Raw genomic sequence first — 17,213 nt, 5'->3', positions numbered from 1 at the left:
TTTTTTTTTTTTTTTTTTGAGACAGAGTCTTTCTTTGTTGTCCAGGCTGGAGTGCAGTGGCACGATCTTGGCTCCCTGCAACCCCCGCTTCCTAGGTTCAAGCAATTCTCCTGCCTCAGCCTCGCAAGTAGCTGGGATTACAGGTACCCACCACCAAGTCCAGTTAATTTTTATATTTTTAGTAGAGATGGGGTTTCACCATGTTGGCCAGGCTGGTCTCAAACTCCTGACCTCAAGCAGTCCACCCGCCTCAGCCTCCCAAAGTGTTGGGATTACAGGTGTGAGTCCAGCTATCAACCCCATTCTTCAGATTACGACACGGATGCACTGCCCACTGCACCAAGAGGGCAACCTATCAACCTCATTCTTAAGATCCCTATTTAATACATGTCCCAGGTAAAACCCCGATGCCATGTTTAATGCCCAGACAGTCACTTGCAAGGAAACAACAACCCAGCAAACCCCAAAACAACTGAAAGTGCCACAAGTCTTCACTCCCCTTCTTCTCATCCCTCCCTCACTGACCCATCCCTGATCCAGATCTGCGTAACACCTTAAACATTTTCCCATTTTCCTGCGCAGGTTAAAGGGCTAGAGGCTGATCCAGTGAGAAAATCTCTTCTTCAGCAGAGGACATGGGGCAGGGGTGGCAAAGGAAGACTGGAAACCTCACCACCTATGTCTTTTATCTTGCCTCAGTTGCAAATTCACTTCACACTCCAAGAATAGAAACTGTGAACCTGAGAGAGCTGTCCTTTGCCTGCCCCGAGGCTTTGCTGTGTGCGTTGTCCTTCTACAGAACCAGGACATGCCCCTCCGGGACCCACCTCCAGGCCCAAAGGCTGTAGCAGTTGTTTTAAGTCTTGTTTCAGCAAGCACCCAGCAAGGCTGGGCCTTTCCAAGCTAAGGCGTGCCCTCTCCCCTCCAATGCGCCTAAATTTTCCCAGTTAATTCTACCAGAGCAGTCTCTCCTTGGACCTGAAGGCTGAGTCTGAACAGAAACCGCCCATGCAGAACATGGGATGTTTGCCCCTGCTAGAGGTGTCAGGGTAGAGTGAGACCAGATGGGGTGCAGATGGCATCGGGGGGGAAGGGCTTGGTAACAGGAATTGTCGCCCCCACACTGTGTTTCCTGGAACTCTGGGTGGAACACAGGGGCCCTTCTAGAACAATGGCTTCCAGTTCTTCCTGACATTTGACTCATTATCTATTTCTCATTCATTCATCATCTGGCACAGGGCTGGATTTGCGGGGCATGGTGGGAGCTCAGAGTTTATCTGGGAAAGTAAACATTGAACTAGTGGTTTACAAGTGTATTTTATTACGGGAGACTTTTAGCAATATAAGAGAGACTTTAACGGAGGCAGGCACCAAGCTGGCCACTAAAGGTAGGGATGGTGAAGAACAGTTATCCAAGGACATCAGCCCTGGGGCAGCAGGTTGAGGCCAAGTCCTGAAGGAGTGGAGTTAAACAGGTGAGGGAGGAAATAGTGTTTCGGGAAGAAAGAAGAGAAACGCTGTTCAGGGAAGAGAGAGAGAGAGAGAGAAGCTGCTCTGTTCCATGCCTGCCCAATAAACTGGAAGAAGACCACCTGATTGGTTGAGTGGGGCCAGAGATGAGGAAGAAAAGAGAAGGTTGGAAACTGCCAGGGCCAGATTGTTGAGGACACTGCTCAACATGGCAAGAGCAACGGGAAATCCTGCAGAGTTTCAAGCAGGGCAGTGACAGGGTCAGATCTATCTCTCCTACCCGGAGACAGTGGGTCAAGCATTTTGTTGTCCATGGACTGGCTATGGGATGAAGCATGGGCTTCAGATTCAGACAGGCTGAGGCCCAGAAGTCTGCTCTGCCACTCACTGGCTGCACGGCCATGGGCCAGACACCTCCGCTCTCAATCTATGCAATGCAGCTGATCACACCACGTGAGGATGCTAATGGGCAGCATTAGTGGATGCTTCCATATCCCAGATACTTCACACATATTAGGCCCTTCATTCCTCACAATGAGTGTCCGATGTAAATGCCACTGCCTTCATTCTATGGGAGACTAAAGCTCAGAAAGGTTATTCTACTTGTTTGAGGTTACAGAGGTCAGATTTGAATCCAGGTCTGTATGAGTTCAATTAATGTCTCTTCTCCTAACCACCATGTCATATTTTAGACTATGAAGTTGTTGTCTAAAAGACTGGGTGCATAGTAGGCACTCAACAAGCGTTTGCTCCCCCCAACCCTCCTTCTACTGTGAGACACCCATGGCCTCACAGGAGCCTCCCCCAGCTACAGATGTCTGCCCCTCAGCCCTGCCAGGCACAGCTTGTCCCCAACCTGGGTCAGCTTACTAACATCTCCATCAGGGCAGGAAGGGAAAGAGCAGACACAAGCGTGCATTTGGAGACTCCTGTGCCGAGCAGCTCCTGTGCTCTGTGACAGTGGGGCCACCAGAGGAGGCACTGCTGTGCCAGTTTGCTTTACCCAAAGACACACCCTGCAGAAGTAACTGAGCTGAGATGATGCTGCTGGCCTTCAGACTACATTACAGGGGACAAAAATCCTCCTACCTTATTCCTTTTTGCGTGACTTTGGAGAAAAAAAAATCCAGCCAAACCTTATGAGCTTATATTATGCTGACATTTTTATCATCATCCTAGAGGTCCCTGGGGTGAAGGCTCAGGTTTACTAAGAAGAAAAAGTCTTTTTTTTTTTTTTTTTTGAGACGGAGTCTCGCTCTGTCGCCCAGGCTGGAGTGCAGTGGCCGGATCTCAGCTCACTGCAAGCTCCGCCTCCCGGGTTCACGCCATTCTCCTGCCTCAGCCTCCCGAGTAGCTGGGACTACAGGCGCCCGCCACCGCGCCCGGCTAGTTTTTTGTATTTTTTAGTAGAGACGAGGTTTCACCGTTTTAGCCAGGATGGTCTCGATCTCCTGACCTCATGATCCGCCCGTCTCGGCCTCCCAAAGTGCTGGAATTACAGGCTTGAGCCACCGCGCCCGGCCAAGAAGAAAAAGTCTTAACTGTATGGTATGAGAAGTCAGACCTTAGGCAGAAGGAATCCCATATTCCCGGACAGAACACAGAAGGATCTTAGGAGGCAACGCCTGGCTTGCACCATGGGACATGGAGATGTTTGCAGGGCCTGGATGTTTGGAGCAGATGTTCTGTGTCCCATAAACCATGCAGTATAGGGGACTTGTCCTGGCTGAGATTGCTCTCCTATCCTAGTCACAGGCTTCCTGCAGGACGGGGAATGGGAAGGAGATACCAGTGTCAGGTACAGAGGAAAGCCTGGGTGGTCCTTGCCTGGTCTTGGCCGGGGACCTGTGTCTTTCTTTATTCTATGTCCCAGGCTACCCTCTGCTTCACATTGAGGTCACTAGGTGGGGGGAAGCAGGGACAGAAGGCCAACAGAGGGGAGGGCCCCAGGGCAGATGTGGAAACTGCTGGCCAAAAGGAGAGATAATTTGACTCAGAGGAACCGTTCCTGGAAGGAGACAAAGCTCCCCCAGCTTCCTCTGGAAATTGCTTTGTTTAAAATGCAAAGTGTGGATGTGTTTAGACGACATCTCAGCATCCATCACCCTATGCAAATGCTGACCCTGGGGGAGAGGAGCCCCTGTAAGTCACTCCAATCCCCTAATCGAGTGTGTGTGGGTGATGACAGGCCAAGGGAGTGGCCTAGGGCCAGGCGACAGCTCACCACCCAAGAGAGGCTTGATAAGGACTGAAATGGGAGGGAGTCCAGCCCTGGGGGGCGGGTCCACACCTGCATCATCCCCAGGCTAGCTGCTCTTGGATGCAGGATGCCAGCTGCTGCTGTAGGTGACTAAGGACAGAGCTCTAAACAAGTTGCTGCTGGACCTAGCTGCCTCAGTTGCAGATTCACTTCACACTCACACAGACAGTGAATTAACAGCCCTTCCCCTGAGCAGGAGGATGCCCCTTACCTGAACACTCTGAAACTGGGAAAAGGGTGAAATTGATCACCTGATTGGGAGTGGGGCTCTTCAACCCAAGCTGCCATTTGAGATCTCAGCCCATCCCCATGAGACAGCCTTCCACCTGTGTCCCAGACTCGGCTTGGACACCTTCGGTGACAAAAACCCATTGTCCTGGGAGGATGTCCAGATAAAATACAAGATGCCCAGTTAAATTTGAATTTCAGATAAACAATTAATAATGTTTTAGTATAAATATGTCCCAAATATTGTATGGGATGATTTATTGTTTATCTGAAATTCAAATTTAACTGGTTGCCCTGTTTTTTTGTTTTGTTTTGTTTTTTGCTAAATCTGGCCAACTATATACCCTGATCAATCCATCCCACTTTTTTGTATATGTTTAATCATCAAATAATGGATTGGGTCCACTTCTCTGCCTTTCATATCTTCCCATCTTCTCTATCCTCCATCCTGGTCCTGCTTTCTGGGCCATATGAGGCAAGCTGTACCCTTCTTCTACCCACAACCCTTTGAGAATGGAAACAGACTCTCAGGTACTCACAGGTTCCCTGATTCTGAGCTCTCAAACTGTCCTCAGGTTGCTTCCTGTGTATCAACTTTAGGTTGGATTCAGGAGCCTGAGACGGAACTGAATAACTTGGCAAGTCAGGTAGTAATCTCTTCCAGAGGCTATGTCTTTGGTGGCGCAGGGGGCTTAGGGTGCACCAGTACAATAAAACATGCTTACAACCACCCCACCCACACTCACCCACCCCCACCAAACACTTGGCAGACTTGACTGGAAAATGCCATGAAGGACTAGAAGCTGATCCTATAAGTAAAATTTCCTCTTTAGCAGAGAATGTGGGTTGGAGGGCGTAGAAGAAGATTGAAAACCTTACCACCTATATCTTTTATTTTGCTTCAGTTGCAAATTCACTTCACACTCAAAGAACAGAAATCACCCGGACTTCAAGAGAGTTGTCATTCTACAGAACCAGGATATGCCAGAAAGGGCCATGAATGATACAAAACATCAATGCAGAGGAATTAATTAGGCAGAACAGTGCGTTTTGCACATGAGTACCAATTCACAATTAGGTCTTCTGCCAACCCAGAGTACAGGTGAGTGCGGTCCTAATTTTCAGGTAGCCAGCAGAACTTTCTCCTAAGCTCTGTACAGCCATCTCCACAGAAGTAGCTGTGGGGACCTCTTCAATGTGCTAAGCATCGATATGGAGCTGCTGCCTTCAAAGGTATAGCTGCAGGTAAGGGTACAACTCTGAAGACCATATTAAGCCACCAGTCGCAACTTACATGGAAACTGCTACCTCTCCGCAGTAATGAATTAATAACCCAACCAATAGGAAGAAGATAATTTTCAAGCAATTCTCAGTTGCAGAAACAAATTTTAGGGGCTCCATTCATTTACAATATGGATAACTTCATGCATCAAAATATGTAAGGAGCCAAATGCCAGTGGGGTAAGGAAGGGTTTTCTCATCAGCATTCTCTTGTGTTTCAGGTATAGGTCTTACCTTTTCGGGATAGTGGCCACATAGTTCGCCATGTTCCCAGCAGTTATTCCAGAACACGGTAGGTTCCCAATTTCCTGAGGACATACAAAGATGAGACTTTGTTTACCAGTTTCCTTTATTTTGATCCGTAATCCCATCTTTCCAAGTTTTATACTTTTGGTATGTTTTTTGATCATGGTTATGGTGATTTCTCTCAACACAATGTCTACTTCTCCTTGAAGGTCAAGGAGGGAAATAGACAGAGCCCAGAGGTGACCAGTCATGGTTCCTCAAGACCTGCAAAGAAGAGTACAGGCTACCAGGTAAGTCCCAAGTGTCCTCTGGAGGGGTCCATGCTGCTGACCCACCTCAGCCCTTCTTCTGCTCCCCCAGCCCTCACTGGCCCACTCGAGTTTATTGCATCAGCCCCCACACCCTCAGTGCCACCTAAGACCTTACCACCAAGACAACAACTCTGGAATCTTCCATAGGCAATAAATACATGCTGATCAAATGAATAGATTAGTAAACCTCTTGTCTCTTTCCATTTCTTGGCCATACGAGCAGCAGAAGAACCTGCTTTTATTCCTACAGTTCTCAGTCTGCCAGGGGGTCAGTTTGGGCCCTCCAGTAGGCAGATGCTGAGACGGAGTTAGGAAGACATTTATTGGGGGAGGGTGTAGTGTGTTGAATAATCTCCCCCAAAATTCACAACCATCCAGAATTTCTAATTATTTGGAAATAGAGTCTTTGCAGGTATAATTGATTAAAGATCTCCAGATGAAATCATCCTAGATTTAAATCATCCACATGGAGCTGCCTTCAAAGGCACAGCTGCAGGCGCGAGTACATTTCTAAATCCCAAGATAGTGTCCTTGTAAGAAGAGAAGACACAGAGAGACACACAGAGAAGGGGATGTGAAGATGGAGGCAGAGACTGGAGTGATACAGCTCCCAGCCAAGGATCACCAGCCATTTCGAGAAGCTAGGCAAGAATCATGGAATCAATTCTGCTTCTGAACCTCCAGAAGGAAACAACCTTGTCAACATTTTGATTTTGAACTTCTGGCCTCCTGAACTGTGAGAGAATAGGTTTCTATTCTATGGTTCAAAACCACTCAGGGTGTGGTAATTTGTTACAAAGCCCTGGGAAGGGAACACAGGAAGTAACGCCTACAAAAGCAGATTGGACAGGGAGAGTGTCAGGCTATGACCCAGTCTCTCCCAGATCAATTCTTCTACTTCCCCTTTATCATTCACAGGTTAACCCTTTACCCCCGACTCCCAACTCCAATAAAATTCTTGCTCTCCCAACTCCATCTCAGCCTATGACTGCCATGAAACCTCTGTTGACACAGTCTTGGCTGCCTCAGTAGGGCGCTCTGGGCAAACACTGTCCATCGGGGCAGCCCTCCCTCCGTCTTGACCCTGCCTCACCCATCCCAGCCTGGGCTTTGCTCCATCGTGACTTCCTCTCTCTTGTACCTCCAGCCTTGCCATTCCACTGGCTCCTCCCCTCTCACCACCAAACCAACTCAAATACAGTAGCTCCTCTTCCAGCTGTGACGTCTTCTCTTTCTGTTGTTAGCCATGTGTTTTTCCCAAGATATTTGTTGTTTCTGTTGTCTTTTCCCCACTCACTCCTCATCCAGGCCTCTGTCTTCCTCCATCCTCCATCCAGCTGCCCTGCTCTTTCAAAGGTCCTCCACACTCCCTTCCCCAGCCTTTCTGATGTGTGGTTCTCTCTGGGCATGACTGTGTTTTGTGTTTTATACCCTCTGCCTAGGACGCTACAGTTGTTTCTTTGCTGGAAGATAGGTTCCTTGAAGGGAAGAACTTGTCTTATTGATGTTTTTTGTTTTGTTTTGTTTTGTTTTACCACCCAAAGCCTCAAGCACAGTACTTTGCCCAGATGAACTGCTCAGCAAATGTTTAAGAGTTGAGTTCAACAGGGATATCCCTTGGGCTTCTAGGAACCAATAGATGAGAGTTTCCTCTGGGGTACATACAAGAGGGCTCCTCTCAGTGGCAGGGGGATCAGGCAAATAGGGAGGTTGGATTGAATGTGGGGGCTGGGAGAGAGTGAGAAGGAAGAGGGAACAGGCGGAGGGTGCCAGCTCTTACAAGAGGAAGATAAATGATAACAGCACTGGGAACAAAACCAAACATCCTTCATGTTGTCAGAGCAATGAAGCCAGCACATTGCAAGTCATGGGCCCCAGACAGTGCCTTGCTTTTGGAAAAGGCTCGGGTTCTTAGTCCCCTTCTGCTCTCAGTGAACAGCACAATTCATCTTCCTTGGGGTGTCTCCTGAAACTGTGGGTAGATGGTACCCTGGGGTTGGCTAGAGGGAGGGGAGTCAACTTGAGCCAGCTGTCCTTCTCAACTTCCCCTCTCTGCGTCAACAGTGGTCTTATGTGACTCCCTGGGTCCCTTCTGTGTCCCGGGTCAAGCAGACAGGGCTGGCTTCCATGTGCGTTTAGTGGGTTTTGTCCCATCCTCTTTCATAGAGCACTAAAATATTAATGATGCTCTAAGAGGAAGCAAACTGAAACACACCAGCAGGGGGTGCTGAGAAGATCCAAGAGACTTAGCTGTTGCATAATTTCTTGCTTTGAATGCAGATAGAGCATGAAGAAGAAGCCCTGCTCTGAGAGTCAGGGAACCTGCCTGAATTTGGAGCTCTGCTTTGCCACTGAAGAGCTAAGGAGCCAAGTCAGTCACTTAACCTCTCTGGGTCCTAATCCCTAACTTAATGGGTTGACCAAATGGACTTCAAGTTACCTTCTAATTTTTTCACTGTTATTTCTTTTTTTTTTCGGGGGGGGGAGTGAGTCTCACTCTGTCGTCTCACTGCAACCTCCACCTCCCAGGTTCAAGCGATCTTCCTGCCTCAGCCTCCTGAATAGCTGAGCTTACAGGCACGAGCCACCAGGCCCGGCTAATTTTTGTATTTTTAGTAGGTACGGGGTTTCACCATGTTGGCCAGGCAGGTCTCGAATCCATGACCTCAAGTGATCCGCCTGCCTCGGCCTCCCAAAGTGCTGGGATTACAGGCCTGAGCCACACTGTTCGGCCCACTCTTACTCTTTATGCAACTCAGTAGAGGACATCTGTGGTTTTCCTGAGGGCAGCATCCCTTTCCCTCCTTATGAGGAGGGAAGTCCTCACACTCACTTCTCTCTTCCCTTTCCACTGGGTGGCAAAGAGGCTGCCAATCATGCTGCTCCCCACCCACATGGGTGGGGCTAGGATACAAACTCTGCCAATCAGACTCAGGGACAGGGTCACATGTTGGCAACCCCTTAAAGGACCTGCTGTGGTTCTGGCTACCTAGCTTCCCAGGTTCCTGCATTTCCTAAGGTCAGATTGTTCATCTCTCTAATAAAATCCCCTTTCCTCCAGCATTAATGTCTGGTGCTTGTCATCAATGACCTTGATAGCTTTCTGTTAGCATCGTGAATCCAGAAAGTGTCTCTAGACAAAGCGAGAGGCTTGTCAGCCGAACTACCACCCAGCTGGGAGGCTTTCAGTAGAAAAACAGGGACCCGTATTGTGGAGCCTCACTGCCTGTTTTCTGTGAGAAAAAGGCACGTGTCCAGAGAGTGGGGATCCCTTGGAGAATTCTGAGAGAACCCTGAGGTCCTCTGAGAACATGCCATGCACGTCAGCGATTCCTAGCATTTCACACCAAGTGAATTCCTCCGTGCCCACGCCCAGACATGTGAGGCACCTGTAACCTGAATGACGCTCCCCATCCCAGCATGCGGAGCGGGAGGCAGATAAGTCAGCAGTTCACATAACCTCAGTAACTGCCCATGATCCAACACTGTTTGTCCAACAGCATTTAACAAGTCAGTAAGGACATAGCCATTGGGTGCCCTCCATGGGCTTATATAGCAGCCCTTGTCCACAAGGAACCCTTAACAAGTGTGTTATTGAATGTCTGTGCCCTTGGGAAGTTGGAAATAAAAGAATTTGAACAAGACAGGAGGTCAGGGCTTTACCTGGAAAGGATTTGGGTATAAAAATGATGACTGCAGGGGCTGGGCGCGGTGGCTCACGCCTGTAATCCCAGCACTTTGGGAGGCCGAGGCAGGTGGATCATGAGGTCAGGAGACCAACCTGGCCAATATGGTGAAACCCCGTCTCTACTAAAAATACAAAAATTAGCTGGGCGTGGTGGTGCACGCCTGTAGTCTCAGCTACTTGGGAGGCTGAGGCAGGAGAATTGCTTGAACTCAGGAGGCAGAGGTTGCAGTGATCGTGCTACCAAACTCCAGCCTGGGTGACAGAGCGAGACTCTGTCTCAAAAACAACAAAAAAAACCCTAATATATTCAAAATGTATGATATCACAGTTATTTTGCTTAGGAAGAGATTAAAGTAGGCACATAAGGTTAAAAAGTGAGTTTGTTTAAATGAAGATATTACATAAATAACAATACAGGTGGGAGGTGGAATTGGTGAAATTCATGACTATGGAGCTGGAATAAGTAAAGTTGGGTAGCACTTGTGTAAGAGAAGCCTGGAGGTCCACCCCCACCCTCCCCGCAGCCACCCTGTCTTTCTTCAGCATACTTGGGTGAGGAACCTGTCTTGAGACTGTGAGCTCCTCCAGGCAAGGCCTGGGTTTTGTTCATGTTGAATCCTCTGTGTCTAATGCAGAGCCAGCAAATAGGAAGTATTGACAGCTTGAATGATAGCTTTAGGCCCTGCCTTGTTCTAGAAAATAATTAAAGCAGTCAACATGGAGCTGACTTGCACAGAAACAAAGCATGACACAAGTTCAGGCCTGTCTTTCACAACATGCTCATCCTGTCCAACGGATCAATCTGTCTACTTGATAGGTAGCTTAATACCACCCCCGCCGTCTACTGGCATTCCTCCCCATTGCCCTGCCTGGGTCAGACCGCAGATATCTCTCACCTGAATTAGTCTGCCACAGTCTACTAACTGTTCTCCCCATCTCCAGTCTTTTCCCATCCAAGTGATTTTTTTTTTTCATGCAACAGCCAATGGGTGGCTTCCAAAATGTGGCTCAAGCCCCTGATGGCTTCCCACTACAAACACAGTCTTTAGAATGACAGGCAAGGCCTTTTGTGACCTGGCCTCTTCCTACCTCTCCAGCATCCTCTCTTAGTAATTGCATTTCCCATCCTGCATGCCAGCCATGTTTTATTCTTTTCTGAAAGCATCTTGCCTCCATGCCTTTGCACATGTCATTCTCTCTGCTTGGAATGCCCGTCCCTTTCTTCTTCTGCCTCACTCCTCCTCAATCCCCAGGATCCATTCAAGCATCACCGCCTCCAAGAAACTGGACCAAACTTCTCAGATGGGATCTCATGTTCCCATGGCACCTGCTTTTTCTTAGTCATGGCACTTACAATGATGGATCCCAATTGTTTGTTTACTCATCTACCTGCTACATGAATCCTTAAGCTCTTTAGGACCAGGGGCTATAGTTTGTTGATCTTTGTTCTCCAGTACCCATCCCGGTGACAAACTAACTATAGGCCCCCAGCAAGTGTTTGACAATTGAGTATCCAATGGCTACAGGCTTGGGAAAGCCCATGACAAATGGGCTTGGGGGTCTCCCATGGAAACTCTTAACCTCATTAATGTTCAAAATACTTCTAATATCTCAACTGCTAGGCATATGGTAGGACTGCATGCCCTGGACACCTTGTGGTTAGGGGGACCATGAGATTATCCTGGTCACTGAGTTATGAGTAGATGTAGCAAGTGTCACTTTGAGGCTGAAGCATTTAATTACCAGAGCTCTCTGTCCCTCTGCTTTCACAATGCGCAAGAATCCAGATGGTGGAAGCTCAGTCAACTGGGGTCTTGGAGTGACAACCACACTTAGTAGAGCCTCCAGCTTGCCAGTGAATAACATTCAGGATAAATGAGAAATAAACCCTGTTATCATAAGCCTCTGATTCTTAACTAGTACAGCCTAGACTGTCTCAACTGACACACCCACCCAGTCCATAGGGTTCCAAGTGCTTAATCTAAATTATATTCTATTTCTCTTCCCTCATTCTGGTTCAGTTTACTGCCCATGCTGACCCCAACCTGACAAGTTCTCCTCCCACCCAGAAGAAATAAGGCAGGGAGGGAGGGAGTGAGGGAGGAAAGAAGGGAGGAAGGGAGGAAGGGTAAATGGGAGGAAGGGAGGGAGGGAGAGTGGGAGAGAGGAAGGGACGGACGAAGGGAGGAATGAAAGAAGGAAGGAAAGAAGGAAGGAAGGAGGGAGGGAGGGAGGAATGAAAGAAGGAAGGAAAGAAGGAAGGAAGGAAGGAGGAAGGGAGGGATTAAGGGAGGAAGGAAGGAAGGAAGGAAGGAAGGAAGGAAGGAAAGAAGGAAGGAAGGAAGGAAGGAAGGAAGGAAGGAAGGAAGGAAGGTAGGAGGGAGGGAGGGAGGGAGGGAGGGAGGGAGGGAGGGAGGGAGGGAGGGAGGGAGACCATCGCACCAGTAACCAGGAACACTGTCCAGTCAGTAGTCACCAGGGAGAGATGTTTTCAAGAACTACGAAGTTCATAGTAAGTTCACCACTATGAAGGCAAACCAGCCCTCCCTCAGACAGCAAAGTGCGGTGGGAGCCGGGGGGAGTGTGGGGGACTAGGTACTTTTTCCTCTCTGTCTTCTGCAGAACCGGTTATTTGGTACTTCTAAAACTTACGAGGCCTTTACCCACTAAATCTGACCCCTCTTACCCCTTGCCCTATTCCTAATTTGTGTGTTCCAAGATACCTTATATAGGTAGGTAGGTATATTTACCCCACGTGAGGAGGGGGTCACACCTCACACAATGCCACACCTGGGCCACCTGCCAGCCTCCCTTCCACAGCAAGGGTCCATCCCACTCACAGTTCACAGAATGTACTCTCTGCTAATCCCCACCCTAACCTTGCCAAGGGGTGTCTGCATGGTTTCCCAGATAACCAATCCCATCAAACACACGCCAGGAGCCACAGGTGGATGCCAGAAGTTGTGGGTGAATGCCAGCCAGCCAAGGGTGCATCTTGTTCCAGTCTCTGAGCCCCGGGGTCCTTGTGTTTCTCTGCCTGGTGGGGGATGCATACCACATAAAACTGTATGTTCCAGGTCTTTTCTCACTCCCATTACTCTTCATTAAGCCTAATTGGAATGCCACTGAATAATCATATTATTCTAATGCTCCATGTAATGATTAAAAACAATGGGGATTTCCATTTCTCTTTTCCTCTTCTTGTATTTTTTCTTTCCTCCCACAGTAAAGGTACGTTTGCTTCTTCAAGGTGTTGTGCTTGACTTTATTCCTTTCCCTGGGGCTGGGAAGACATTGGCTAGGTAGACATTGGCTGGGTGATAACCATGACGGCCACACCACTCTGGCTTTTTTGTCACTGGATTCTCTGTGCCAGTTCCAGAACATTGCATCAAATGTTGCCAGTGGGGATGGGGAAAGATCAGAGAGGAGGAGAGTAATTTTTATGTGCTGTACACATTGTGATCTCCCGGACATTTGCTCATTTAATCTTAGGAGAAACCCTGCAGGGTAAATGATATTATAAATATCATTCCTATTTTACAGATGAGGAAATTAAGGGTCTATTTCCTTGTTGCATGAGATTTCTAGTTCAAGAGTTTTTTAATTGTAAATTCAATTTCCTCAAAAGTTATAGTGCTATTCATATTATTTTATATTGGGTTAATTGTGATAGCTGGTGTTTTTTGAGGAATGGGTTCATTTCATCTAAGGTGTCAAATTTATGTATGTAGAGTTGTACATAATATTCTCATTCTCTTGAGGTCTGCAGCATCTGTTATGGTATCATACCGTGTTTCACTCCTGATATTGGTAATTTGTATTTTTTTTTCTGATTATTTTCTCTGTCAGTCTTGGTATAAAAATTTTTTATTGTCAGTTGTTTTCTTTCTTATTTTTGTTTTCTTGTTCCTTCTTTTGAGGCGAAAGAGGCTTTTTTTTTTTTTTTAAATAGAGACAGGGTCTCATTATGCTGCCCAGGTTGATCTCGAACTCCCGGCCTCAAGGGATCCTCCTGCCTCTACCTCCTAAAGTGCTGGGGGGATTACAGCCATGAGCCACCATGCCCACCCAGTTTCTTGATATTATTCATAATTTTCAAAGAAGCAGCTCCTTTTTTCACTGATTTAATTTTTTTTTTCTGTTTTTAATTTCACTGATTTCTGTTCTTATCTGTATTATTTCCTTCTTTCTGCTTGCTTTGGGTTTATTTTTATCTTATTTTTCTAGGATCTTGAGGTGGGAACTTAGATTATTATTGAAAACTTTTCCTCTTTTCTAATCTAAGCATTTAATGTTCTGTTTCCTTCTCAGCATGACTTTAGCTACATACCACAAAATTCAATATGCTGTAATTTCACTTTCATTCCAATCAACTTTTTGCCTGGAGTCTTTCCTCTTTGATCCATGGATTATTTAGAATTATATTTCTTTGTTACCAAGTAGTTGGAGATTGTCCCATTATCTTTCTATTATTGATTTCTGGTTTGATTACATTTTAGTCAGATAACATACTCTGAAACTCTTTTAAATTTGTTGAGATTTAATTTGTGTCTCAAGATATGATCTATCTTGACATATGTTCATTGGACACTTGAAAATAACATGGCCAGGTGTGGTGGCTCATGTCTGCAATCACAGTACAAGGTGCAAGGATTGCTTGAGTCCAGGAGTTCAAGACCGTATTGGGCAATGTAGTAAGACGCCATCTCTACAAAAACAGTTTTTAAAATTAGCCAGGAGTGGTGATACACACCTGTGGTCCTAGCTGCTCAGGAGGCTGAGGTAGGTGGATCACTTGAGCCCAAGAGTTAGAGGTTACAGCAAGCTATGGTCATGCCACTGCACCCCTAGCCTGGGCTACAGAGTGAGACTCCATCTCTAAAAATATAAAAATAAAAACAATACAAAAAATTTTAAAAAAGAAAATAATATGTATTCTGGTTTGTAAGGTGAAGTGTTCTATGAAGGTTGATAAGAGTCTTGATTTATGGTGGAGTTCTTCCATACCCTTGCTGGTTTTTTGTTTCATTTTTCAACTGAGAGAGGGACATTGAAGGTTTTAGTTTGTTTGTTTTGTTTATTTTATTGTAGAGATTGGGTCTTGTTATGTTGCCCAGGCTGGTCTCAAACTCCTGGTCTCAAGCAATCTTCCTACCTTGGCCTCCCAAAGTGCTGGGGTTATAAGCATAAGCCACCATGCCCAGCCTGGGTATTAAAGTTTTTAACTATAATTATGAATTTCCCTATTTCTCTTTTCAGTTTTATCAGCTTTTGCTTTACATAGTTTGCAACTCTGTTATTTGATGCATACACTTTTAGAATTTCCATATCTTCTTGGAGGATTGGCTCTTTAATCATTATGTAATATAACTCTCTGTCTCTGGTAATTTTCCTTGCTCTGAAATCTACTTTATCTGATATTGATATCGATACACTTCTGCTTTCTTCAGATTAGTATTTGTAAGGCATATCTTTTTCATCCTTTTACTTTCAACCTATTTATATCACTATATTTAAGGTGAGTTTCTTGTAACTAGCATATAGTTGGGTCATGTTTTCTTATCCACTTGTCTAATTTCTGTCTTTTAAGTGGTGCTGTAGGCCACTTACATTTAATGTAATTATTAATATGAGAGGGGTTCAGTTTTTGTTTTCTGTTTGTTCTCTCTGTGCTTTGTTTCTCTGATTTCCCTCTCCTGACTTTGTCTGAGTTACTTGAACACTTTTTAGAATTTTTTTTTTGAGGTGGAGTTTTGCTCTTGTTGCCCAGGCTGGAGTGCAATGGCACGATCTCAGCTCACTGTGACCTCTGCCACCTGGGTTCAAGTGATTCTGCTGCCTCAGCCTCCTGAGTAGCTGGGATTACAGGCGTGCACCACCAAGTATCTGGGATTACAGGCGTGCACCACCAAGCCCAGCTAATTTTGTATTTTCAGTAGAGACAGGGTTTCACTATGTTGGTCAGGCTGGTCTCTAAGTCCTGACTTCAGGTGATCCGCCCACCTCAGCCTCCCAGAGTGTGGGGATTATAGGTATGAGCCACCACGCCTAGCTAGAAATTTTTATTTATCTTTTTTTTTTAGTGTATTACTTTGTATAGTTTTTTTAGTGGTTGCTGTAGGCATTATATTACATATGCATAACCTATCACAGTCTTCTGCTGTCATGATTTTGTCTGTTCAAATGAAGAATAGAAACCTTACCTCCCTTTATGTTCCTTTACCCTCCCTTTGTTTATTATGTAATAGTCTTCAATATTTCCATTTTATTTCCTTTTTTAATTGTTAGAGACAAGATCTCGCTATGCTGTCCAGGCTGGTCTTGAAGTTCTGGGCTCAAGTGATCTTCCCACCTCAGCCTCCCAAAGTGAGGAGATTACAAGCATGAGCCATTGCACCCAACAAGCCTTAAATATTTCTCCTGCACACATTTAGACCTCCATTTAGACAGGGTTGTAATTTTTGCTTCAAAATTTAGAAAAATCCAAGAGGAGAAGGAACGTCTATTGTATTTACTCATAATTTTGCTTACTGTGTTCTTTCTTCCTGATGTTTAAGAGTTCCTGCTTTTATTGTCTTCTTTCTGTTCACAGAATTTCCTTTAGCCATTCTTTTAGGATAGGTCTGATGGCAACAAATTATCTTAGTTTCCCTCCATCTTAGAATGTCTTGATTTCATTTCCCCCCTTCATTCCTGAAGGGGTTTTTGGTTGTTCTTGTTGTTGTGGGGTATCGGATTCTTGACTGATGGTTCTTTTCTCTGAGCACTTTAAAACTGTTGTGCCACTGGTTGCTGATGAGAAATCTGCTGTGATGCAAATTGTTTTTTCCTATAGATATGGTGTCATTTATCTCTTGTTGTTGTCCAGAATTTTTTATCTAGCTTTAGTTTTCAGAAGTTTGACTGTGTTGTATATTGATATAGATTTCTTTAGGTTCACTCTGTTTAAGGTTTGCTCAACTTTTTGAATTGGCAAGTTTATGACTTTTGCCAAATTTGTGAAATTTCAGCCATGATTTTTTCAAGTACTTTTTCAGTCTTGCTGTCCTTCTTTTCTCCTTCTAGAATTCTCATGATACCAATATTAGCTCTTTTGTTATAGACCCAAGGTCCCTGAGACTCTTTATCTCTCTGAAGTTTTTTTATTCTCTGTTGTTCAAATTGGGTGATGATTGGGTTATTTATATTGCTCTATTTTCAAATTTACTGATTCTTTCCTCTGGCCTCTGTATTCTGCTATTGAGCCCATTCATTGAGGGTTTTGTTGTTGTCGTTATTGTTGTTATTGTATTTTTCAGTTCTAACATTTCACTTTGTTCTTCTTCATATCTTCTATTACTTCACTGATATTTTCTATTTCTTAGCTGTTGCTTCCTAATTTTTTATTTGTTTCAAGTGTGTCTGTTGCTTGTTGAAGCATTTTTATGATGGTTTATTTAAAGTCTTTCAGCTAGTCCTAACATCTGTCATTTTGGTATTGGCAACTAATGATTGTCTTTTTCTATTCAGTTTTAAATCTTCTCGGATCTTGATATAACTTTTTATTAAAATCTGAATATTGTGGGCATCATATTAGGAGACTTTGGCTCTCATTTAAATCTTTTCTACTTTTTTCTGACACCCCTCTGGCAGGGGAAGAGGGAGTACTCTGTTGTTACTGCCAGGTGAGGGTACAAGACAGTACTCCTCACTACTTCTGAGTGGGGGTGCAAATTCTGGCTCCCAC

The 17,213-nt window shown here is 45.5% G+C and overlaps 1 long non-coding RNA gene across 2 annotated transcripts in view; it reads right to left on the bottom strand.

Moving 5' to 3' along the window:
* The window catches only part of LOC105495867 (uncharacterized), a 157,697-nt gene that overhangs the window by 13,254 nt on the left and 127,230 nt on the right, over positions 1–17,213 (bottom strand). For both annotated transcript variants that reach the window (XR_003021358.2, XR_011625695.1), the window contains one exon: positions 5,474–5,547. This is a non-coding gene — a long non-coding RNA (uncharacterized lncRNA). The remainder of the gene's footprint in view (positions 1–5,473; positions 5,548–17,213) is intronic.

The sequence above is a fragment of the Macaca nemestrina genome, chromosome 7, assembly GCF_043159975.1.
Source record: "Macaca nemestrina isolate mMacNem1 chromosome 7, mMacNem.hap1, whole genome shotgun sequence".
NCBI lineage: Eukaryota > Metazoa > Chordata > Mammalia > Primates > Cercopithecidae > Macaca > Macaca nemestrina.
The sequence above is the reverse complement of the archived record's forward strand: the minus strand, read 5'-3'. Positions and strand labels throughout refer to the sequence as shown.